Source organism: Amblyomma americanum, chromosome 1 (genome assembly GCF_052857255.1).
Source record: "Amblyomma americanum isolate KBUSLIRL-KWMA chromosome 1, ASM5285725v1, whole genome shotgun sequence".
Lineage (NCBI taxonomy): Eukaryota > Metazoa > Arthropoda > Arachnida > Ixodida > Ixodidae > Amblyomma > Amblyomma americanum.
In genome coordinates, this window is record NC_135497.1 from 182,091,995 (window position 1) to 182,117,934 (window position 25,940).

At 49.9% G+C, this 25,940-nt stretch overlaps 1 protein-coding gene across 9 annotated transcripts in view; it reads right to left on the reverse strand.

Annotated features, from left to right (window-relative positions):
• Positions 1–25,940, reverse strand: part of LOC144114302 (TOX high mobility group box family member 3-like) — a 460,828-nt gene that overhangs the window by 367,420 nt on the left and 67,468 nt on the right. The gene's annotated exons all lie outside the window — the stretch shown is intronic.

Genomic DNA, 25,940 nt, shown 5'->3' on the forward strand with positions numbered 1-25,940 from the left:
CTCGCATTTCGAAGCTTCATTCTCGCCTTGGAAATGACTGCCGTGAGCTTGGCCCGAGGCCCACAAGCGCGCGCTCTAAAATCGCGAGGCCGACGGAATCTCGCGCAGCATACGCACGCGAGCGTACGGAAAGAAGAAACAAACAGAGCGACAGCCATCTACGACTCCCCGCAATGACAAATTACGCGAACCCTTTCAGAGACTGGCACAGGAGCAAGGAAATAACGCGAGAAACGACGCAGTGTTTGCGCCGTGCAAAAGCACTCCGAGGAGAAACATGGGCGCACGCGGAAGCGCATCTATCAAGTTGACATTTCGAACCAAAACGAGTGCGCTCGAAAGGGGTACAAGCAAAACACGCTGCGCGCCGGGCGAAATAACAAAGCACGCATCTACGGATCCATCATGTAGGAATTGACGTCGCCCCCCCGCCCCCCCCCCCCCCCCCCCCCCAGCCACCCTCTCCCACCAAGAGCAACTGCCGCTCGACAGCCAAATCGCGAACCCTTTTCCCCCGCTCGCGTAGGGAGGGCGCCCCCTCGTTGCGGGGCCGCCAACGCCGCCGCACTTATTTCGGCAGCGCCGCGCAGAAGGAGACACACGGGGAGATGACGGAAACGAAATGAACCCCCGTCTTCCCGCCGCTCTCCCACCGACGCCTTCCTCGGCCAACAGACAGCACGCGCGCGGGCGTTATGCACTGCGACCGTTCGTCCATTACTTAATGCGCTTTTGAGTGGCCTCAGTGGAGAAACCGGAGGGGAAAAGCGAAAACGAGCGGCAACCTGCGCGCGACCAGCCGAGGAAACTGAAGGAGCGGTGCGCAAACTGCGACTACATACACGGCGAACGGACAGAAAGGAAAGGCCGCGACGCAGCGACAGCGGTGTACACGTCGCTTTGCGCGAGCCACCAAATGACAACGAGCGGGCGCACGCACAACCGGCAGCGAATGTCAAAACATGGCGGCCGCCTTCCACTCCATCTGGCCGAGTCCGTTTTCCCGCGGTCGCGCGCGCACCTCCTCCCCCTTCTTCTTCCCCTTGCGGGAGGCGCACTCGGCCACTTCTTCCTCCGACTCCCTCCTCCGGGAAGACATCGAATGCTAACAAGTAGCGAATGGCAGCTACTAGGACGGCACTGAAAACACACGGAGAACAAGCCGACAAGGAAGAGACGACTATTGGGCGGCGGTGAGGGAAATAAGGCGCGGGTGAGGGGAGGATGCGAAGAGGGCGGGAAGACGAACAGCGAGAAAAAAAAAATGTGAGGGAGGCGAAGGGAGCCGCTGGTGTTTCCATGGGAACACGTTCACCAACGCCCGCCTCTGATTGGCGCACGCTGCGCACGTCGGCGGACAGGGAGAGGGAGAACACGGAGAAGGCATATAAAGAGAAAAGGGAAAGCCCAGAGACAAAGGGAGGCGAGTGAAAGGAAAGAGGAGTGGGAGACAGAAAGACACGGCACTCGATACAGAATGCATCCCGGGAAATGCACGCAACGAGATGGGCAAGGAGAGAGCGAAGGAAGGGGGGAGGCACCGGGCCGAGAACAAACGAGCGGAGGGAAATGACAAGGTGGGCATAAGTATCTCCTCATGATCACACATATACGGCCATATAAAAGCTGTGGGCGAGCTAACACGGCGCGAGCGCATTTATTCATAAAGCACAGGCGTGTCGACGAATGGGCAGCGACGAGGTGCGCCAGCAGCAAGAACGGCGAGGTAGTCGTGCGCCAGAAGGTATCGCGCAAGCAAGTCGCCAAAAGAACGGAAAGGAAAGGCGGGCGCTGAGAGCGGATATGAAATATCTAAAACGCACCGCAGTGACAGCGCGCGCATGAAACGGCAACAAGCGACGCGGCGTCAGTCAGCAGCCAGTGCTGCATGCTTGACGCTCGTATTCAAGGATGCACGGCACGAAATGTTCGTGAGACGGCGCCGATCGGAAAATAAAGGCCCGTTTCGTCCGAGAATAAACAAATAAACAGCCCGGTTGGTGCGCGCACGGACAAACAGCCGAACTGACGACAGCGCGCTTGGCGCCAAGAAACAAACGACGTTTGCAAGTGCGCGTTCACTCGAGGCATAAAAGACGACTCTATTACCGCGCGGGAAAAACAGTGGCCCGTACGGTACGCTGTTCGTAGGAGGAGGCAAATGATTCCGAGCAGCGTTTCCAATTAACGCTGCTCGGAACCTGAATTTCACCTGGAAGCGAACCGACGCATAATTTATAGGCTGCGCATTGCGGTCGGTATAAAATGAGCGCTCAAGGAAAACAGGCGCAAGAAATATAATCAGAGCCCGAACAGACAGTCATATCAGCAATGCCAGAGACCTACTCGCACATAAAAAATGAAGGCGATCGCCTCGCGTAGTTCATTTGCGCTAGCCACAACACGTTGCAGGGAAAGAAGACGTCGCGCAAATGCGCTGTACAACGCCCATTATGCCGATGACGCAGCGATACGGACGTATTAACTGCAGCTGCAAATCTACGAAAGGCGACCAACGCGTTCATCTTACAACACGGAGCCAGTGAAGCGAAAATTCGTCTGCCTCAAGCATGCATCAGGCAGCAAAAAGAAAGAAAGAAAGAATAACACGCGAGCGGAATCGTATTTCCGTAACTACCTAATTCTCGCTCATAAGAAGCCTCACAAAACAATATGACATCACCAAAAGACGGGCGGAACACGATAATATGGTACGGTGAGAAGAAACGAACTCAATCCACAAGGCAGCGCGATTTCTTCGGGCATAAGTAATTTACGACAAACGAGACGATATTTTGACGGAGCCTCATTACACTCCGCATCCATTATTGCTCTTTTCCTGCGAGCGTCCTCTTCGCTCTTGAGCCTCTGTTATTCCACTGCCGCTTTTTCTTCCGACTGCGCAAGGGCTGTGCGCTTCTTTGCCGAACGGTTTGCGATAAGAACATTCTTTTGTGCCTTCGAAAAAGCTGGCGCAAAGCGAAGCACGGTCCAGGCAGTGCGACGGCAAAGCTATGAAAAGATATTTTGCTAAAAATGCAACTCCGCTGCTTGAGAAATATGAGGAGCGATGTACTAAAGAGGCACACCGAGGGGAAAAAAAAAACTACACAAAAGGGCGGCGGCTAGAGACAGCGCGGGCGAGGGGGAGAGATAAGCCCGACGGAAGGAAAGTATTTCTATGACTCGGAGCGGAGCTCGGCGCAGTCCCCTCCGCGCTTCGCTTCCCCGGAATTTTCATTCCTCATTGTTTCCCGCGTGCTTCCTTTTAATGCTCCCATCTTCCATTTTATGCCACACGCGGTACTTTCTTGTTCCCTTTCCCCGTTGCCCGGAGTGCCCTCACCCTCGCGCCGGACCCCCCCGGAGTCATTTATTCTATATTCCTCCCTCGCAGGCCGCACAGCCTGTTTCGACCGTTTTTAAGGCTCATTTATAACGAACGAAGAGAGCAGCAGAAAGCACCAGGCAATTGGGAACCAGCAAGTACGGGGGAATGGAGCAGCGAGGATACGAAGCCATTTCTAAATTTATCTAAGCAAAAAGCAGATTGATTCTTTCCGCGCGTACTGGTGCAGTTTACGACCCCGAGAAGCCCCTCAGCCTTGCTCGCCGGATCCTTCCATACTGCCTGCCTGCTGCATGTCGCGCGTGCCTTGTTTTTCCCCTCGCATATATTCCAGGCCGAGCCCTCGCTTTTTCGACAGCGAGATCGATACACAAGCTCCCCCCCTCCCCCTCCGGCGGCGCTCTTTCCCCCGTAGGCCTCGTCTCCCCTGTCCGCCCCCTTTGCCTTTTCCCTACTCCCCATCCCGGTTTAGCATAAAATAATCCAGCCTAAGCCATCGAGCAGAACATCAACTACACTCATCATCGTCATTTTATACTGCCGAGCGGGAAGGGAGAGGGCTTTTCTTCTCGCGTGCTCGCGATCACTATTACAGCGCTCGCGAGCCTGGCCTGTAGCGCAGACTGACGGCAGAACAGCGCGTGCAGTCAGAGGAAGGCACAGATGCGCTCCATCAGCGCTGGCGAGCACTGCGCCACAATTACTGGACGAGCCGGCGAAATCTCTCTCCGCACGTCAGCTCAACGTGCGCGCAAGGCTGAGCCGCTGCGAGTCGTCCAGTTCCTTTCGACGACGTGCTAGCTATTTAACAAGCCGCACACTGTGCTTGATTACTACTCATTTCTCGCGCGGCTGCAAAGATGCGCTGAAAGCAGTGAACCAGAAGCATGCTCAACGCCATCGGGACCCCAATTATGCGAGAGGGCTTTTTTTTTCTTTTTGTTACGCGAGATACACGTCGACAGGAGCAGTGAAAACGAAACTTTCAGGCTCTACGAAAGCGAACTGCAGACATATTTACAAAAGCGTTGCACGGTTTACCCGCCCTGTTTCCTACCACACTTCGTTCAGGCCAGACTTTGTTTAGGCTTTGGACACGGATGTCCACGACCAAAAATATACACTGAGCGTTCAAACATAGCGAGTTGAGCATTACCATGGACAGATGCAAATCTAACTGCACTCGCAAAGTTTCTTAAACCGTCTGTGTTCATCAATAATTAAAGCAAGAAGCGAACTTCATCCAAACTTAACAGCGCTGTTCCGCATATTTATTAAAACAGCTCCAGAATAAAAAAAAAAGAAAATTCGCACAGACATTCAACCTCGTTTGAAAAAAAAAAAATACCGCGCAAGGAACACGTGCACTTTTTCCCCGGCTCCTATCTGTACTCGGGACCTTTCGAACGTAGTAGCCTCACCGGGACGGGCTATGCTTCGGTGATTACAGGCGCCGTCTGTCCAGCGAACGTGCACGGGTACAACGGACGGCGTTGGATGTCCGACGACCGTCCGGCCTCTCCTCCTCCTCCGCCCTCTCTCCCGCGGCGAGCGCCCCCAACCCTGCCTTCCGGATCTTCCTATTTAATGTGACATGCGGCGCGCGGGCGCGGGCCGCATATCACGACGGGCCTACGGCACCAAGACAAAGGGGCCCTCCGATGATTGCTATTTACGCCCAGTGCGCTTCTGAATCATTTCGAAGAATAAGCATGAGCGCCGTTTATTCCCCCCCCCCCCCCGGCCCCCCCTCCCATTGCGTTATTTCTTCTTACTCTCAAAATCGTGCCAGAAATGTGAAGTCTCGCTCAGAGTAAGTGAAACGAAGAAACAAAACTCCGCCAGCCAGCCAACGTTTTTGTCAGTTCAATCCCACTACTCCGCGAATGGTAATAAAGACTTCATGAATTATGCGCACAATATTAAGCATTAGGCAACTCGTATCGACCGTTTCTCGTCTCCTTCCCGAGGTTTCGCTCGTTCGCCCCCTTTTTATGAGGCGCACTCTTTTCGCTTTATATATATTTTTAACTTTACCTCGTCTACTCCAGCATTGATCCAACTTCGCGATACGTGCGAGCGCTGTTGCCCTCCGCTTCTCCAAGACCTGGGTTACACTTTTCAACCCAGCACTGACGACTGAGAAACAAATCGTATAATGCCTACTGAAGTCGCGAAGCAGCTGACGCGTGTCCGTCGAGCGCAATTTCTTCGCTTCAGTTACAGAACCATTGCAATCGAGCGACGTTGCAAGCAGTCAGAATGTAACCTCAGCGCAGGAAAGTAAATCTCCAAAAACACTGAGTGAGCCGTCTAGCCCGCACCCTCCACTGAGACAGCGCGCTTTTTTTTTTGTTCTGAACTGAACAGCAGAATTACAGACGCTATAGCGAAGTTTTCACAAACACTGGACAACGGCGAATTTCAGACGTGGTAATGCAATACCGGTTATTTCGTTATATATGCGGGCCTTCGGGCCGCGCATCGATATAGGTGGGTTCGGATTTCTCGTTGCAAAAAGGTCTGGCGCAGGTTTCCGACTTTTCAGAGACCCGCCGGCTGTTTTCCGTCAGCCAGCTTTCACATGAGGCATTTCGTTACGCTTTCACATGAGGCATTTCGTTACATATCTCTTCGTTCGCCAGCTTTTCATAGCTAACAGCGTTCGGCCTCACCAGCGTGGCGCGGAAGCAACTCTGTTATAAGCTTCGCCTTGCGCGTGTTCAAAACGAGCCGTTACTCAATCGTCTGCGGAGATTTGCGCTATGTGGTCAAAGGATGAAAACACCGCCGCCACAACGCCCACAGAGACCACCAATACTCAAGAACAAGGTCACATCAAACCAGCACGCAACAACTGCACTAGAACGAATGGAGCCCATATTGATATAATTTATCTGTGATATACCTTGAGACAATAATACCCGCTGAAAAATTTCAGTATTACAAAAAAAAAAAACAACGCGGTGTGCAATAACACCAAAATGAAGCGTTGGATGCACGCACGTCGGCTGGACCATGTGCATGCTAGACAGCAGAGCGCAGACCTGGTCACAGTGCTACTAGTCATGGCACCTATGTGCCTTTATAATTATGTGGTTTAACTTGACTGATTCATAGAGGTTAAATATCATCATCTTCTTCGGCCCGGTTACGTCGATGGCAACACAAAGGCCTCTGCCAATGGTCTTCAATAAACCCCGCACTGCTTAGGCTGTGGCCACCCTGTCCCCGCAGATTTCCTAATCGTGCGGTGAGTATCTGCAAAGCCTTTCACTAAATCTTCCTCAAAAGTGCAGAACTGAATTGATTTCTTGAAAACCTCCAGAATTTTTTTTTTTTAGTGAGGTGCTCCACCCGAATACAGTGACTGAGAAGCCAACTCAGCAAGCTAGGTTAAATCACTTAAATCAGCGTATGGCCCCCGCAGGCATTTAGGTGCCACGTCCGAAGAGCGACAGCGTTGAATACCTCGCAGTTACCTTGTCGTGGTCGCTACTCTCGAATTACAATCCTTGATGGTGTATTCTTTCACATGAATGAGGCAACAGTTTAGTGTTTAAACTGTCAGCGTACATTGATTTAGTACTCAAACTACCCCGTGGCGATGTTCATGACGTCACAACAATAATTCGGGCTGGCTTTCAGATTTTCATCTGCTTTCTCCTAGGCCTGAACTTGCTGCTTGTCGGGATAAAAAGCAAGGCCACTGTGAGCAAGGTTCAAGGGTTCCACCCATCTTGCTTCAGAGTGAGACGCAGGGCGAATGTTCCTTCGCCATGCTTATAGTAGCACGCAAACAGAGTATTGTAACATAGCTCTACCTGGAAGTCAGCTTCCGCCAGACGCCATCTGCGCATACGGGCTTGCGAGAAGCGCGAACAGCGCAAGCGCAGATGCCCCCGAAAGGCGAACTGCGCGAGCACTCCTGCTGTCCCTGCAGAGGCACTGTTGGGTCCCCGCGTAAGCGGACGACGGCAGTGGTACCGGCATCGCGCTATGCTTAAACTACAGAGGTTTTGCATAGTGAAATCTGCGATCCATTACCTCGACACCTGCCCTATGCAGGTGCAGGTGGTGGGAACCAGTGTAGGCGGGTCGTGGATCGCACTATGCTAAATCTCGCCACTGTCCAATGTCTCGGTTGCGTACCCGAGCAAGCGGATAGCGGATCGTGCTATGCTTTATCTCTTTACTGTCTGATGTATCACGTTCCAAGGATGATGTTATCAAACCTGACGGCGCTGCAGAGTGCGCATTGACAGAAAAGGCCGTTTTACTTGAATCGGAAGGGCTGAGTCTTTGAATCAAACTCGGCCACCATCTTGAGACAAATACGCCTGTATAACGAGGGAGGAGCATTTCAAGGGCAAGGTCAGATCGATGATATTCCATGAGATATCAAATACTTTAATTTTTAATATCCTTGGTTATTTTATATATTACGCACACAGTTTTCAGTAGTCCAGCAGTGAATTTCGTTTTGGGAGGAAGCGAATATTTTGGGAGAAAAAAACTGAACGACGGGTCGTGGCAGAGGCAGCGTTTTCGCGCGCAGCACTTTTTCGCAACTTTGCAATGACGCACGAATCGAGATATACAAGGCACAATCAATATATTTTGCGCATTCAAAGTGAAAGTGAGAAAGAGTATATGGCATGTTTGTTTCCGCCGTTGTGAGAAAGTTGCTCTTTTTTGGTAGAAATTTAAAAAAAGCGCCACAAGTCTGAAGTGATGCAATATTTATAGATTTTTTTTCCCTCCGCGAGAGTCAGGCACACCTCCTTAAAGATTGCAGAATAGATAGACACCTGGGTTATAACTTACAAAATAGTGTACCGACTTTTTTTGTTATTAATCCAAATGTGGCATTTTCGAATAAAGTAGTTTTATAAAAAAACACTATAATTCTCAAAATTTCTCAGACAAGTTTCTAGAAGGCGACGAAAAAGAATCCGAAAGACCATACTGCATTATTTTGTTGCTGAAACCGCTTCTCGAGCACCGGCAAAAGAGGTTCGAAAGCAGCGAATACGCCTCCCGCTGCTCTAATTTTTCTATGACTGCCAAGATCAAGACATTTTAGATAGCACGGGCGGGAACTCAAAACCTCTCTCATATATCGTTGGACACCTGAACCGCGCCGTAAGGGAAGGTATAACCGAGGGAGTGAAAAAAGAAAGGAAGAGAGAGATGCCGTAGTGGGGGGCTCCGGATTAAATTCGACCACCTGGGGATCTTTAACGTGCACTGACATCGCATAGCACACGGGCGCCTTAGCGTTTTGCCTCCATAAAAACGCAGCCGCCGCGGTCGGGTTCGAACCCGGGAACTCAGGATGAGTAGCCGAGCGCCCGAACCACTGAGCCACCGCGGCGGGTGGACAAGGCGATGCCATATCAGTTTTTGATGGGCGCAGGAAATTCAGTGGACATTCAACGTCCGCCGGTGAAGTGTTGCAACGGCTACGGCGCCCAATTTGAACCGCCTGCGCTATTGTACCACGCCACACACTTTCGTTTTGTTTTGCCATGTTGCCAATTTCCTGTGCATATCAAAAGGTGCCTTTCGGTTTTGTGCGGAAAAAGCACCATATTTTTCTCGCGCTGCAGGGCTTTATAGGTCATCGTCTTCTCCGCGGCTACGAACTAGCCATAAGCCTTAACCACCACGCTATACCCACTAGGAATTTAATTAGCAAACGTTCGCTATCTAATTACAATTGTTATCAAAATTGCTGAGATCCACCGCGGCTGACTTCTTTTTTTTTTTTTTTTGCTGAAAAGACTCTCTTTCGAGCACCCTATTTTAGGAAGATTTGAAAACGTTCGCTGGCGCGACCGGTACATCACGAAAGTCGCACGCCTCCTGAGCGCACTCTCGGTTCTCGAGCACATCCTCTGCACCTGACTCCCCTTGCGAGAGAAAAGCTTACACACAAAGCGTACACAAACACGTAAGCTCCGATGGAAAAGCAGGGACAGGGGTAAATCGATTCTCCAATTTCGAGAGTAGCCAAGTATGAGAACGCGAAACGCGCGCAAGAGCAGCGAACCGTGCCCGAACTTGCCGCAGCATTCCTAAAGGCTTCCGCAATCGAAATCGCGACAGTGCACGTGCGCAGTGCGAAAACAAAGCGGCGCAGCCCGACCTGGGATGACTCGACGCGCGACTGCGACGCCCAATCAAGCTGCGGCATTCGCCGGATACCTCCGCCAGCACATGGACTCTGTCGCGCGCGCAGAGCAGCCTCTCTTGGAAAGAGAGCACTCGGGTGATGCGGAAAGCCACCCTTCATTCGACCAAAACACTGCGGGAAGGGGGACGGGCGCAGAGCAGAGCGTTTTGAGACATTGTCCCAAGTTTGACCGAATTCCGCCGAAACAAGCAAACGCAAGGGCACGATGCGTGGGCAGGAAACTCTGCAGTGTAGCGGTGGCTGCAATATGCGCTTGCTTGAATGCGACTTTGCATAACGTGATGCAAAGGGGCGCGCCTGTGGGCAGAAAGCTGCATTCGATAATAATTACAACTTTCGCGTCAAGCCGACGTAGACTAAAACTGTTTTTTCTTTTCTACGTTTAACAAATTGCTTGGGATGAAATGATTTTTTTGACGGTTCTGAAAATGTGAAAGATTTCCGACGGCTTTCGCGCAGATGGAATTGTCACATGAAAGGTGAAAAATACAAGGCGAAACGGCGTTCTAGTGTTAACACTGAAATGCTTGAAATCAGTGACAAAAAAAATAATTTTTTTAAAAACTATCTTCGACGCGCGCGCGAGAGGCCCAGCCATGAATCGTGTAGTTGAAATGGTCACTTAAAAAAAAAACAACAAAAGGAACTTTCGACAAAAAGAAGAATTAAAGAGGTTGGAACATGGAAGCAACATAAAACGACATCAAAAAGTGTTCAACAGAAGTGTACAAAGCTGCCATAGCTCTAAGAGGTATTCTTGGCTCTGCTGGGGCTCTCCGCAGCTCAAGCAGCTTTGCTGTCGCAAGAGGACGCTCGATCCACTCTCGCTTCACAGTAGGCCTTTGCAGCTCGTGCTGAGAGCAGCCCATAAGAACATGCTCTCAGTGACACGTGTCACACGTGAACAACGAAGAACACGCGCAGCGACGAACTACCAGGAATCAAAATCAATAAAAGTGGGCCAGTTCTCAAGTCACAACAAGGAAATGGAGCGCCGAAAACCAGGAACTTTTGCGCGCTTTTAGCGCTGAAACAGTTCATCATAAACGCTCAATACGAGCCTCTAAGAGCCTTAGAATGAAAAGAAAGCAAGAAGACAAGAAGGGAAAGGAAAGTCGGGGTCCACAAACTCCACAAAGTGTCTAAGAGGGCAGCAAGCTGTACAAACAAACAAGACGCGCCCCCGTCCCTCGGCGGTGCAGTAAGCGACACACAGCAAGCACAGCCGAATAAAAAGAGACGCACTTCCCGCCTCCCTTCCCGAAGAGGCGCCGAGTTTTTTTTTTTTTTCCACCTCCCTCGTCCCGTCTCTTGCTTTCGCCGCACATCGCAGCCAGCCTGGCGGAAACGGGAGATTTCCGCGCGAGCGAATGCAAAGTGACTTTGGTTAAAGGCGTCTTTTCGGCCTGGGAGCTGGCAACACTGTCACCTCCTCTTTGGAAGCGTCGCGAGCGATTTGGAAATTCCGCGCGCGAAGACGCCGGCGGCATAAAAGCTTCGCTGCCCTTCCCCGCGGCGGAAGAGAGGGAGGAGGAGGCGCTCGGCGAGGCACCTGCTCGCAGAAATGAACGCCCCCGTTGTTTAACGTTTCAAAGGCCTCGCAGCACTGTTTGCTTCCAGCTTTTCCGGAGTGCGCGCGGTCCTCCCAACCTCATTTTCAGGACGCGTCCCCTCGCACTGCCTCCTCCGAGCACGCTATCCCAACCGGGTCCTTTCATTTTTATTCTTCCTAATGCTCAAGGAAAGCCAGTTGGCAAGCGGTGTGTACATAGCAGTGCGAATCGTGGCCAGTGCGTTCAGCGGTCCACTGCGAGAGCCTTGTTCTTTCTATGCGCTCTTCGTTGCCACATGTGGCAAGATGAAAATGCAGGCAGGCTGGCCCCCTTGTAAAGGGATAGGACGGATGAAAAAGGGAAGACAGATGGGACTGAAGAAGAGCTTAAATGGCGGATGCGAACAGCGTGCGGGCGCTGTCGCAGACTTGGCGGGGAGCGGAGCAGCGCGTGACAATCCGAGGACGCCGTCCGGGCCGTCAAGTGCAGAGCCCAGCACTTGCCATGCAAGCAGTGAAGCGAGGGCTCATACAAAACGCTAGATCGTCTCGGCGCACGAACAGCGGTCGGCCACGCAAGTGACAAAATGAATGCCTTCGGTAATAGCGGAAATGCGGTTACGGTTTCGAATATGTGTCGCTGATGACAGTCCGGAGTTTGGTTAGTCGGTGAAGCGGCCCGCGCGTGCTCTTTCTTGTCCCGTACCTACCCGCTGTTTTTTCGTCATGTACCGCTGGGTGCACAAAGGAGGCGTAATCAGCCAGCGCACCTAGTCGACCCGCCAATAGGTTCCCGAGTTTCAGGCGAACGAAAAATAACGAACAAATCAAGACTAAAAGAAAAAGGACAAGAACAGCACGGAAGAGCGAGGCTAAGACGTCGCATCACAGCCTCCAACCAAGTCTCCACAAGGAAATGTCTTGGTTTTGTGGCTGCACTACCAGCCGCACAGACAATGGACACAATGTTTCTCGCAAAGTCACATTTCTCGGGGCAGAGCTGCAAATGAGACGACTATCTGAACTTGCAGACTCACACAGTGGTGACGTGATCAAACTTTCGTCACGAGAAAGCGGTAGAATCGTCGCAAACTATGCGAAACGTTTCCTGCTTTGTAAACACCGATCGCACTCACGGTGCGGGTGAGTTAATTACTATATCAAGCACCGAAGCAGGGCAGAATGGTGGGCCTGTTGGTATGGCATGTTGAAGAAGAAATATACCCAGCCAAAAAAAAGAACACACAAGGACAGAACAACACAGGTCAACGGCTGTGTCGTTCTCTCCTTGTGTGTTTTTTTTTTGCTGGTACATTTCTTCTTTAACAAGAGTTACTATATGTAACAATCTGCACATTTTATGGCATCACCAAACACGACAACTGCATTCTAAAAAGGACGGAACATGTCTAGTACGAATCCCTCGCATACATGCTCTCTCTGCTAGCGCTGTTTCCACTGTAATTTATAGCTTCGCATGCTTTGCATTTGTAGAACAGCTTGAAAAATCACACGCGGACAAAAACTTTCACCGCAGCAAGCGGAAAAAAAACCATCCCACTGCTGCTATTGGCTTGTGTGAGATATTTTTGAATGACCGAATATGTGTATTAATATCTAAGCGATGTCGAATAAGTCGGAACTGCTGAAACATTGCAAGAGCACGTAGAGGAAAATGGAAAGGGGGGGAGGGGGTAGATCGGACGGATGACCATTTGTAGTGTTTCAAAAGCAAGTAAGCAACAACAACAACGACACCACACGGCAACCGGCCAGGACTGTAGAACTGTAGCCTACACTTATGGCAACAACGTCAGTGAAAACTAACACAATCTACGCAAGACAGGCGGCAGGATTTTCGTCCATTTCCAAAATTTGCGGCCAAAAGTTCCAAGCACATCGTTTATTTTCGAGCAAACTCCAATAATTGGCGGCAGGGCGAAAAAATTCAAAAAATTAGCGAGCGCTAGCCGCTCCCTCTGCTTCAGCTGTCGGTGGTGACGCTAGCTTCGCACCGACCGGGAAGGGACGAGGGCCACTCAGCACCGGCCTCCGCTACAAACAGATGTCGCGGTAGTCGCGGGGCGCACGCGCCACGCACGCACACACGCGCCACACGTACACGAGGTGCCAGCAGCCGTGGCGCGCGCAGCGACATGTCGCAAATGGTATACTTGTTTCCATTTTATCGACGGCTGCTCCGCGGGCGAATCTTCTTTCTTTTTTGCTCTCCCTGTTGTTCTGTGCATACTTTTCGACGCAGACAGAAGCGGGTCGCACGCGCGCTTCCCAGCGATCATTCCACGGTAACGAAAGTTCCCCCTCTCCCTCCTCCGGCTTCCCGAGCGGGCGTCCCTCTCCACCGCGGGAGCCTCTCCCCGCTTCCCTTTTGTGGCTCGAGTCCCCATCTCATCCGGTGACGTGAAGGAATTCCCCGGGCGAACCGAAATTGGAATAATTTAGACTGATTCCTGTCCTCTTCGCGCTCGCGGTGCGCACCAGCGCGCATAAAACGCACCGCTTCCCGACCCCGAACGCGCGAAGCAGCCGCATGCGTATACGTATTATACTATAAGTCTCCCCGCTCCAACTTTTGCTCGCGTTTTCACTACAAAAAGCGCCGAAACTGCAGCCTGAAATAAAGCGCGACGAGAGAAACTACACGAGGAAGAGGACATGGCTCCTCTGGGATGACGTCTGCAGCACTCGGCTGGTGTTTCAGCTTCTTCAGCGCCGCCAAACGGATACAAAATGCCACTGCTGGTCACAAAACCTAAAGTAAAATTTCGCAGAGATCACCAGAGCTCGACCTCGACCGAATTTCCTGTCCGGCTTCTACAGCCGCTTTTTGGGAGGGGCTGCAGGCTGAAAGAGAGAGAGGCTCGAAAAGCGCTCTTGACGACAGACAAACACTGCATGCAAACGTATGCAGCACTCTGGTGCACCTTCTGACACTTCCTGCGCAGAATTGGTTCCAGACCGCTGGTATTACAACTACTTCTATGCGCAGCACCGTTACCTTACCAGGCGTTCTCTATAGGTGGGCAGCAAAAGGATCTTGCCGACGCTTATGCACTGGCACGAAATGAAGCCAAACCAAACTGCTTTTTATTGCCGTTATTGCTCCGGGAATGCATTAATTACATCGAGTGGATCTAAACTCGCCGTGAGAAGGACGTCTTGGACATCAAGATCGCAGAAGCTTCTACTGCCATCTACTCCCTGCCAGGCTAAACCGCTTTCTGTGAATGTCGGTCGCGCGCTGTCCCGGACCTTCGGCTAGCGAGCGGCCGGCACCTTACGCAGCCAGAGCTACCAGCGGAGCTGCCCACTAGACACAAGCAACACAAGCATCTAGACACATAGGCCTTAACATCGAGTCCTATTAGCATTCATTAACAAAACGAGGCAATACATTTTTTGTTTAATCTATGCCAAAGGGCGAATTTGCGCAACAAAAAAAAGGTGTGGTCGGAAGCTATACGTGCGCGATAAGAGTTACATGGACTTTGCCATGTAAACACCGCCCCCCCCCCCCCCTCTTGTCCCCAGAATTCATGCCTGCCTTCAACATACAAACCCCAAACACAAATCTGTTGCATTCTACGTCTTTTCAGAAAGCGCTCGACCACGCAGCATTTGTGACTTGCACGATAACGGCATTATAAGCCTCATGGAAACTAGAAAAAAAAAACAAGGATAGCAGGGACATAAAAAAGAAAAATGAAGAATCACTCGCTCTGATGCTGCTGCAGCAGCACAGTCGAAAGACGAAGGCCAGGGCTCTTCTTCCCGCAGAGCAGAGTGCCCACGCATTTCCAACTGCGTGCAGTCCAGACAAGCAGCGACAGCTAATTGTGGATGACTAGCAGCAGCAGCAACGGGGCGTTTCAACTGCTTCAGTGCCGGTCAGCCCTTTCTGAGGATGAGTAGAGGGCGTGACAACGCCAGGCATGCCCGCGCGAACAACACGTCGCCGATTATTTATGCTGTGTGCGGGGCATTTCCGCCAAGAGCCAGGGCGACAGTATACCTGCCTGAACCATTTAGGAGCAGCAGGTTAACTACGCTAACTTCAAATTCTTTTGCTCAGCGAGCACGGCGTGCTTCTTTCAACACGTCGCCAAGTGGTCCGACGACGGTTGCAAGGAACAAGGAAATGAGTTTGTTTGGCCCAGATCTATAGTTTCACGTACATTTTCATACCTGAGAAGAGGTCGTAGGGGCTAGGACTCTTTGTTCAATAGAGGGGAGAGCTGTGACCTGTTTAACTCGAAAGAGCTGAAAACATCAACACGGGAGACAAGAAAGAGCAGCAGAATAAGGAAATTGTGCTGCTTCACGAGAACAGTGGAATTAGGATTTAGAGAGAAAGCATGGAAACTCGCCACAGCGCTGGCGATCGAACTCACAACAACCGCGAGTCGCGTGCGGTGCTCTGCCGGGCTATCGGGGCCCGGGCATCATGAAACGAGCCCATAACCTTAATCGAGAGTTGCATGGTCAGTGGTACGCTCCTGACAAAGACAGCGATTGTATCACGGCATGCTCTGGCAAAATGCTACACGCGATAAAATTTCATTTGATAAAAGTGTTCTGAAGGAGGCAACAGATATTTACGTCGCTCGAAACGGCCGACACGTCCAAAACGGTATATATGCTTTAAGAATTGTAACTATAATCTCCGCCCCCCCCCCCCCCCCCCCCAAAAGGCAACAAGTGAACAGGAATAATGGCGTGTATAGTGACCTCCAACTGAATTGCTAAGAACAAAAAAAAAACCACAGCAACGTCCCCCCCACACACACACACACACGAACGCACATGCGCGCACGCAATGGCAGCGCACACTTCATCTTAAAAACATATCAAGACACCCTAAACATATTCTTTCCTCTCTTTTTTTCCACGGTCAGTGCGCTCTATGCATAAAACAAGCGAAGCAGAGCCTCCCTTCTTTCGTGTCCCACTGCACATTTACAAGTATTTGAAGAATTGAAGAAGTAGGGAACGAAAGTAATGAAAAGCACAATACTTTTTCCATCTCATTCTGCTGAAAGAACCCACCAGCGGCTACGAGGAGAATAATCTGCAGCTTGCGAAAAGAGGCGCCACGGAGACGCGCAGCACATTAAATCTACATCGGCGTCTTCGCGGCATAATAAAACGCCCAGAAATTCGGTGTCCTCCAGTTTCTGAATGTGCAATATCTATGAGCAGTACCCGGTTCCAGCGAGGAAGATTACATGCGAGTGTATCTGCGATAAATGACAGGCGGCAGCCACGCTACAAGTGCGGGAATAATTTCGAGCCAGCACGGCGAACAACGAGACGGAGGACTCGTAATATGCGCCAGCGGTGGAATATTAATATCTTTATACCAGGAGGGGCGACTCCGTTCTCCCTGAGCAGTGTGTAAGAACGGTGTGCGCTCAACTTCGCTGGTGTCTGCCTCTGCAGCTCCAGGCCAAGGAACACTGGGCGACAGTCCCCACGTCACAAAACAACCACTGAAGACGCGCGCTAAGCTGGGCATCCTCCCAACGCCGACAATTCTGACAGTTATTGTCGTAACATCCACGCACCAGAAGTTTGGGCCATTGCATCGAAACGCCGAAGCGTCCACGGTGTCATACCCAACTTTCACAGCACTCCACAAACCCACCGTGCATTTTCTTTCTTTGCTACGCGGATGATCATTTGCGAAAAGCGTGAAGGATGGGAAGACGGCAGGCAGGGACAACTAAATGTGCACGAAACAGGCCTCGACGATGCGAGGTTATTTCTGAATAGCGTATACTTCGCGCTGTTCGACCAATGACCACACATCAACAAGCCCAATTGCACACACTTGCGCATATTATCACGTACAAATCCAACTGCAACAGATTGGCAGAACCTCCTTCCTTCTACCCAGACTGAAATCAGGAAGACTTCCGCAGCTATGAGATCTCTACGCAAGGTTACCCTCCATCTCCCGGAACCTCCACTGAATCTAGAAACAACCTTTTTCACTTCAGTGCTGGAAAACTTGCCAGCAAGAAACAGTTTTATGGTTTTATGGGGTCTTAACGTCCCAAAGCGACTCACGCTACGAGGGACGCCGTAGTGGAGGGCTCCGGATAATTTCGACCATGCCTGGGGTTCTTTAACGTGCACCGACATCGCACAGCACACGGGCCTCTATAGCATTTCGCGTCCATCGAAATTAGACCGCCGTGGCCGGGATCGAACCCGCGTGTTTCGGGCTAGCAGCTGAGCGCCATAACCACTGAGCCACCGCGGCGGCTGCCGAGAAAAATACATTTCATTTCATCGCCAGGAACCTAAAAATTACCGACAATGTATAGATAGCACGCTGTTTCAAAAACTGCTTCGACAGAATGGGTGATCAGAATTCCGCGTGAAATTGTTTATTCGATAAACGTGCCATGAGTAAATTGCTTTACGGCCACGCGCCTATGTTTCTCATCGAGCGGTTATCACACCTGCTTGCAAAACACTTTCTGCGAATTGTAGGCAAGAAGGGTGCGGCCGACATTCATTTGGTTGACCATTCTATGAAACGTCTCAGTAGAGCGTCGATATCACTTGCTTGTACCCCACGTGCGCTCCGAGCCAGTGATCGCTGCTCAGGCAACGCCTCAATGCTCTTTGCACAAAACCTCGCTCGGAAACCACTCAGCGTAACGGCCGGCGCAGTGCCACGCAGACGCGTTTCAAATGCACGAATGGACCCCTATAGGGATACCAGTTCGGCGCGAACGAATGTGCAAGCATGCGAGCACTAGAGTCGGGCAGTCTAACGCGCTGGCTTCCGGTGCCATTGGCGGCTGATTCGAATCCCACTGGAGCCTCAGAGGTTATCTCTCCGTGCCACACGGCCTCGGACACGAGCTCCTGCCTTGCTTATGGGGCTACGCACAACGAATTAAAGTCTGCAATTAGCCTCACAGGCGAGTGACTGAAAAGCTACTGCTGTGGGCTTCGTTTAGTGAAAACACAAAATTTCCAGCGGTCGATAAATAACAGACATGTGGTCAGATTCACTTCTGTTGGCTTCCCCGTCGATGGGACACCAGCGCGAATTTTGCTACAAGGGCGGTATGTTCCCGCACGGGCAGGAAAAGGTGGCCTGTTACGCGGAAGGCGGCAGCAAACCAGTCGGCCGATGCCAGCTGTCCCATGGTCAAGGAGTCGGGCGATGCTAGGTGCTCGCAAAGCGCATCGCTGTTCCTCGCGGCGTCGTGACGCGCCCGCGCATTTGCTCCGCAGCCGAGGTGCGCACCACGCACGCACGGGGTTCCCGCCCCTCGGCCGGACATTTAGGCCCCACAGCCGAGTGAGATCAATAATCGAGCGCATCATCGATTCCGCCCATATACTTCTACGTGAGACGCCGGCGAGCGCTTTCTTTTCATTATTATTATTATTTTGTGACCCCGACGAAAACTCCAAGCGCCGGGGGCGCCGCGGACAGGCATCGTCGCCCTTTGATTGGATTACGCGCACGGTTCAGAGCTCAGCGCGCACGCCGACCGGTTTAAAACTGGCGGAGGATCCCTGTTTACCGGAGAGGAACGCGCTGCCCAGGGCGGCGACGGCCCGTGCCGCCCAGCTGCAAGAAATCGTGGCCGCTACCAAGGACAGCTTCTGAACCCCAGCCCACCGACGAGCAGCAGCAGCAGCAGCCAACCACGCGGCCAGCGAAAGCGGATGACGCGGGCCTCGGGCCGTATTAGACAACAGCTGCAGCGGCTGTGTTTGCGCCGCAAACACGCGCGCGCTCGCTCAGCCCGTCTGTTCGCTGCGCGCGAGGCATTAATTGTGAGCGACAAATGGAGGCCCGCTGACAGCACCACGACGCCTCCCCGTCTGTCCGGTGCCCTAAACTTGCGCACAATCCGCGCCGTGCTAAGACCCGGAGCCAGAAAGCGACCGGAAGATGTAAAGCCGCAAAGAAGGCGCAGGAAAAGCTTGCACTCAAGTTTGGTGACACCCACTCAGCCGTTGGCGGTCGGCTTCGGAGGGCCTCACTCGACTGTCGATAAAAGCAGACAGCTCTTAGCCTGAGGACTTCCGAGAAAAACCCGCTTTTCGCTTCTGAATGGAATCGATGGCGGACAGTTTGCAATGCAGAACGTATCGAGACTCGGGTTCTGGAAGAGAATCTGCTTTGTACGATTTTTCGACTGGGTATAAAAAAGACCAGGGAAAGCAGCACTACACATTGGTTGCATCAAAGTTAGCACGCGCGCACTTTCATATTCAGTATTCTCAAACAATGCAAAGGAGAACCTTTGGTTCATAAATGTTCAAGGTAAAACCGTTCATAGGCGTACATACATAAAAATACCAAATCAACTCCGCACCAGTGCAAGGCAGAAAGACATGCTTAGTACGCTGCGCCTCCTCTTGTCTGGAGCTCGGAAGCATATTAGTGCGAGAGCACTAATCCGGAGGTTCACCACCTAGCAAAGTCGTCTAGTGTATGTCCTAGAAGCTGGCCTAGCGCGAGCGCTCCGTCCCGTGGCACTGGCCGCTCTTTGTCGCCATCTACGCAGCACAATCCGTGATTCGCACAGATTCGAATGCAGTGAACATTCTCTGTAGATTTCTCGAAGTTTCCTCTCTCCCTCTATTGTTTGTCTACTGTAAACACGGAGGGAACGCAGAGCGGGTGACGCCATCCTCATAGCTACACAGGCTGTATGCATTTCTAATATTACATTTATATTCAAACGACGCAACCTGCATATCGCTTCTCGAAGCCATCAAAGTCACAAAGGCACCACGCGGTAATGTCGACGGCGGCGATACATTACTCCCAGCTGATGCTATAGACTTTCAAAGAATATGAAACCTAATAATGCTACACCACTGATTGACAGAGATGCGCTTTTCGATGTGCTATCTCAATACAGCATCCACATCGACTGCTGACGTTGCTCACGTATACACAAGGTTTGTGTATTTGCAGAAAAGCTGACTTGAAAATATTTGTACATTCAGCATCGCGCAGCCGGTCCAACGAGCGATGCCCGGTTGAGCGACCTCAATATTCTCACAAGCATACGCCTCTGAGCGCTCACCACCACGGGCTGTATGTGGAGAACCGCTTGAAAAATACGATATACATCCTGTACGAACAGCTGAACATACATATCTTCCAGCAGCAAAAAAAAAGAACAGTAGATGGGGTCAATCGTGAGCCCTTCAACAAATGGGACCGATGAAAGAATCTTCACAGACAAGGGCACCACACAAAGACAAGCGTTTCTGTGTTTCCCATAACAAAGGCCGAGCTTTAAAAACAAAAACGCATTGTGCTAGGATGAAACGAAGTGCTGGTGGCCGCCTCGCACAAGTAGAAGCATATGGCCCTCATAATAAACTGCCTAATTAATAAACATTAAACCAACGGAGATGCGCGAAAGCGTTACAGCTAGATCGTCTTATTTAGTTCCGCGTCTTTACGAGCTGTTCTTACAATAGAAAACGTGCGCAAATGCCCAATTTGAATCAAGTGCGCAACGCATAATGGGCACTCCACGAAAGTAGCGCCAAGTTCTTACGGGATCCTCATGCCCTGCAGGAAGTGTAACCAGCGACAGGTGTTACCAGTCGCTTTGAGCAAGCAAGATATGCTCTACAGCTATCAGAAAGGGCATTTGAAACAATGTAATTTTACGTGCCAAAGACGATGAAGCGGCTAAGGCACACTGTAGCGCAGGGGCTACAAATTATGATTGACAGATTATTAGCCAGTTCGTTACTGAACTTTTTAATAACTCAATAAGCGTGAAAAAAAGGAAGAAAGTTCACCCAGAAAGTTACTGTTCGTAAAGACAAACCAGAAATGGTGCCTTCAGCCGTGAGATACAGCTTGTATACTTGAATTCCGTGTTTCACAGAAACTGCTCCCGGACACTTGACCCGAGGTTTGGAAAGCTCTCTAGGCACTCCTTCAATTACTAAGCTGCTTGGGCCCCAACTCACCGAAGTAATTAGATACAATCACTAAAACGCCTTTATAGAAACGTGTGTGTATATATTGGCCCATGTCCTCAGTTCACTCCGTAATACATTGCTCTTTCTTACCTTCTCACTGAGTGCAAACCAGCAGGCTGCAGAATGACACATCTCGGCCCAACCCCTGCCTTTCGTTACAAATAAGCCCCCCCCCCCCCCTCCCCCCCTCTCTCTTCCCATGAAGTGCGCAAAAAGTTGCAGCAGAACGAGGTTACAGCCATTCGTGCACGCTGATACCGAGCGACCATGTTCAACTGTAGAGGCACCGTGGTAACAGGCAGTGGTAACCGCCTTCAAATGTGCCGCGGTCTATCTGGAACTGTAACGGGCCTTTTTTTTTTACGGGTCGACAAAATACTGGACTACAGTGAACATTTTCATACACTCAAATGAAACTTCCAAGAACCTCATAAAAGCCTTTAGCATTCTTATATTTTCTCATTTATTTACGTTTATCCGGTACTAAACAAATCTCTCTCTCTCTCTCTCTCTCTCTCTCTCTCTCTCTCTCTCTCTCTCTCTCACACACACACACACACACACACACACACACACACACACACACACACACACACACACACACACACACACACACACACACACACACACACACACACACACACACACACACACACACACACACACACACACACACACACACACACACACACACACACGCGCGCGCGCTGAAGTCCTATAGTCCTATTCTAACGAATTCGCTGCATTCGAATTATCGTTTTATTCGAAATCTCGAAGTCTGCCAAGGTCCCGACCAAACTGCAACTTTTGCACAGAATTAATCGCAGTGTAGCGGATACTCCGCTTGCATATAGGGGTTGGACTTTAAGGTTTTTATTTTTTTGTAGAATTCGGCACTTTTGTCGGTGTTTATTTCAGAATTCGCAGTTTTAGTTTTTTTCAGCGAATAATATTTTCGACGGATGAATTAGCTGTTTTTCGCGGTGATATGACGGGGTATTCCTGTGCGGTCAAAAGTCATTTTTATACAGGCCGAACATTCTATTTACAGTAATTAACGCAAGAATTGCATTTAGAGCTGTACTTGCAGAAGGAAATGCTGCCGGCATTAAAAAAAAATACCTGTGGTTTAGCTTTGGTTAAACCTGGTAAGAAGCGAAAGAAATCTCCGACTCTGCGTCGCTGGTTAGACGTACCGCCAGAAGTACTTTCTGCTGTTTCTTCGCAGTAGCACTCTTCCGTCGTTTCTCGACGCGTGTCGCACGCTCTTCTTCTGTCTCTTCGGCACGGCGTTTCTTCCTAGCCTTATTGAAACGTTGAAGCGTCGCTTTCCGACGCGCTATCACGGCACGATGTTCTTCCTCCTCCATAGCGAGACCGGTTTCTACCCCCACCGACTCGCCGTTAGTATCAGTGGCGCCTCCTCCTTGTAGAATTTGTAGAGGAATCAAATACATTAATCATAATTGCATTGCCAATGCTATTGCTTATTAGATGCTGCTAACAAAGTCTTGAACGCTACGCACTGTCTAGACAAGTAGAATATCTATTTTTCATAAAAGAACATCTCCGTATGTCCAAAAAGCTGTGGCAGAAATAACTGATATCAATGCTTCCATCTTTTTTTGCCTATTTAGTAAGTAAAGAAACTGTCTCATGAATTTTAGAACTATATTAGTTGGAAACCGGCAAAGTGGTGCATGTCCCTGGTATGAATAATCAAGTTCACGACAAATACTTTAACGAATCTTTCATTCAAGAACCTTGTTTACAATTTTGTGCACATGCAATTGCCACGACAAAATCTCAGTGACGCTGTCCTTCGTTCCAATGTATTGCGCGGGCGCAGCTGTCACCGGTCGAATATTGTAAGTAATTATAGTCGCAACAGAGAGCAGATATAAAAAACAGGAGTTCAGCAAAATATACATTACAAACGCGAAGATACAATGGAATATCACAAATGCGAAGATACAGCTTGAGAAAGGGCAAAAAAGCGTCGTTTTCCTAATTACGCATTTATGGTCCTGAAGGAACAAAGCCTTTTACTTGCATTGGTTTTGCTGCTTCGCCATGTAAAGGACAAAGTTTAAGAAATTTATATCCATAAAGTTTCGGAATTGAAATCCATGCGCTCCGTAGATTCCGAGGCTGCCGTGAGATGCCGCCACTGGCCTGCTCGTCATCGAAACGCCCTTGAAACTGTGTGCTCGGATGTGGTTCCTTGCATTATGTGAGTCCAAGCGCATGGGCGTTAATTGCCCGAAATGTCTTTTCAAGCGTGAAAAAGACATTGTAGACAAAATCCAGCATGATTTCCAGTGCCGGTGGTTGTTTTGGTCGGCGGTGCATAACAGCACGAAAAAATTTAGAGGGGGGCTGAAGCCCCAAAAGACGCCCCCCTGGCTACGCCCCTGGTTGGTATATATATATATATATATATATATATATATATATATATATATATATATATATATATATATATACAGCTCTCCACTGACGTCACAGACGGTGGCTCCGCCCCCGTTGTCAAGCAGAGTATCCATCTCCATGATTGATGTGCTTGTTTACTCAAATTCCTTTTATATGACGTCACCGTCATACAGCATCGCAAGTTGTCCCAGTTCATCAACCTTTTACCTTGACTTCGACCTTGACCTTCAACAGGCTTGGGTGGTGGCCCACTATCTTGGTTTGGCATATATGCGCCACCATGGCCTACGTGACTTTGCTCCACGGTTTGACCTCTAAATATTTTCAAGGTCATAAACGGAACTACACTACCCTCTTGAACACCTGGCGTAGTGAAGCTTTCGCTTCAAAAAAAGGTAACGGCAGTTAAATGACAGAACCGCCAAACAAAAAATCAAGTGCATGGTTTTTGTTTTATTTATTTTTATTTCGATACGCTGTCAACCCCAAACGACGTTTTTACAGGGGTGGGTGCACTTAAAAAAAAGCAGAAACACAAGTTCCGGATAGAGTTATAGAATGGTAAGCAGTTATACAATGAAAGGATGGGTCTAGTTGAAGCAAAGACAAGAAAAAATTCGAGGTCACCAGTTATACAATACGAAGTATATAGCACCAACAACGTAACAAAATTTCGTCAGTTTTGAGGCAATATACTGGGCTCGGCAAGGTCCAAAAATTTCAGGACTGTCGGCTGCATTACAACTTAAGCGTCAAGTGCATTCCATTCGCGCAGTGCTCGCGGAAAGAAAGGAAGAGTAAAAAGTGTTATTGCAACAAAAAAATCAAGTGTGAGAAGGCGTTTGCGGCGGATGATTCTGGAGTGGCTTATACTGACGAAGTCTTCGGAGTTAATCTTAAATAAATTGTGCAGGAATAAGTATAGGAATTTCAAGCGATGCAGTTTCGATCGGATAGATAAAAGGTGAAGCCCAGAGGGATGCAAAAGTTCAGTAGGTGAATCTGTGCGTCTGTATCTGTTATAGATAAATCGCGCGGCTCTTCACTGCACGCTTTCGAGTGCGGCTACGCTGGTACTTGTATAAGGGAACCATGCAATGGTTGCCATATTCTAATATAATACGTATAAGCGAAACGTGTGCCAGAAGTCTTATTCCGGGAGGAGAGTTATTCAAGGCACGTTTGAGGTAAAACAGCTCGTTCATTGCTTTATTTGCTACATACTGAATGTGCGTTGTCCAGTCCAGGTCGGATGAGGTAAGGATACCCAGACATCGGTAGTACAATAAGGGGGAAGTGCCGATATATGTGACCCGGTCTGCATAGCATGTGCAGAAGGCAGCCGGCAGCAGCCGTCGGCGTCGACTGTGGACAACAAATCTGGTTGTTTTCATTAATTCAAGTAATGTTCGAACGTATTTTCAGCTAAACCTATCTAAAATTAAATTTTGGTGCCATAAGAGAAAACAGATACAGTTAGCGGAAAGCGCCGGTATCCTACGCGAAGCGTTTCCCAAGCAGGCGATATAGCATCATCGGCGCTTATTGCAGTGTTTTCAGGGTGTGTAAATGAGTAAAAGTGCAATTTGTGAGCAAGAGTACGTAATATTTAAGATAAGGATAACCCACCTGGCGTTTTATGCCACGCAAACGAGCAGTACTGTTTGCGCACAGCCATGTAAACAACCTCAGCGCGGGGCTGCAGTTGTCGTAATCGTCACACTGCTGGGGTACAATGCACACGCACAGCAAAATGCTGTACTATTATTTCGAAGCACTCATTTAGACGGCGGCGACTATTCATCGGTGCGGACAGTGAAAGCATTGGAGTCACGTAGGGTTTTGCAATTGGCTAGGTTCCTGCAAAAAGGTTCTATGAGTGGAAGGAAATTGTATGTTCGACTTACAAAGGCGTACATGCAGTGCGGAAGTCGTCGCACTCGGCACTTTTCTCTGCTCCTTTCGTGCCTCAAGGTTACTGTAGTGCACCTTTTGATAATTTGAGTTTAATTATCGAGCGATGAATAGCGGACAAGAACTTGGTAGCTAGCTACAAAACACCGCGGCTTTCACGGCGCACATCGGCGAAGGCATGCACGGCACGTGCCGCTTTTCACATACGGGAGCACTTGACTGCTCAAAAGAGACCACACTCATAACATACGAACAGCATGCTTCTAAGCGTAAATAATAAAGCAGGGGTCCATCGATTTCTGTTTCCTCAACAATCGGAAAGTGGGCGCCACGAGCGAACACACTTTCCCAAGGATCACTCAACTCGCGTACTAAGTTGAAGGCTTCCCAAAAGAGAACACGGAAAATGTATTTTATTTCGCTAGCTAAAACAAAAAAAATTTCGAGTGACCGCTGTCTGCGGTGCGCATGCAAGCACCTCA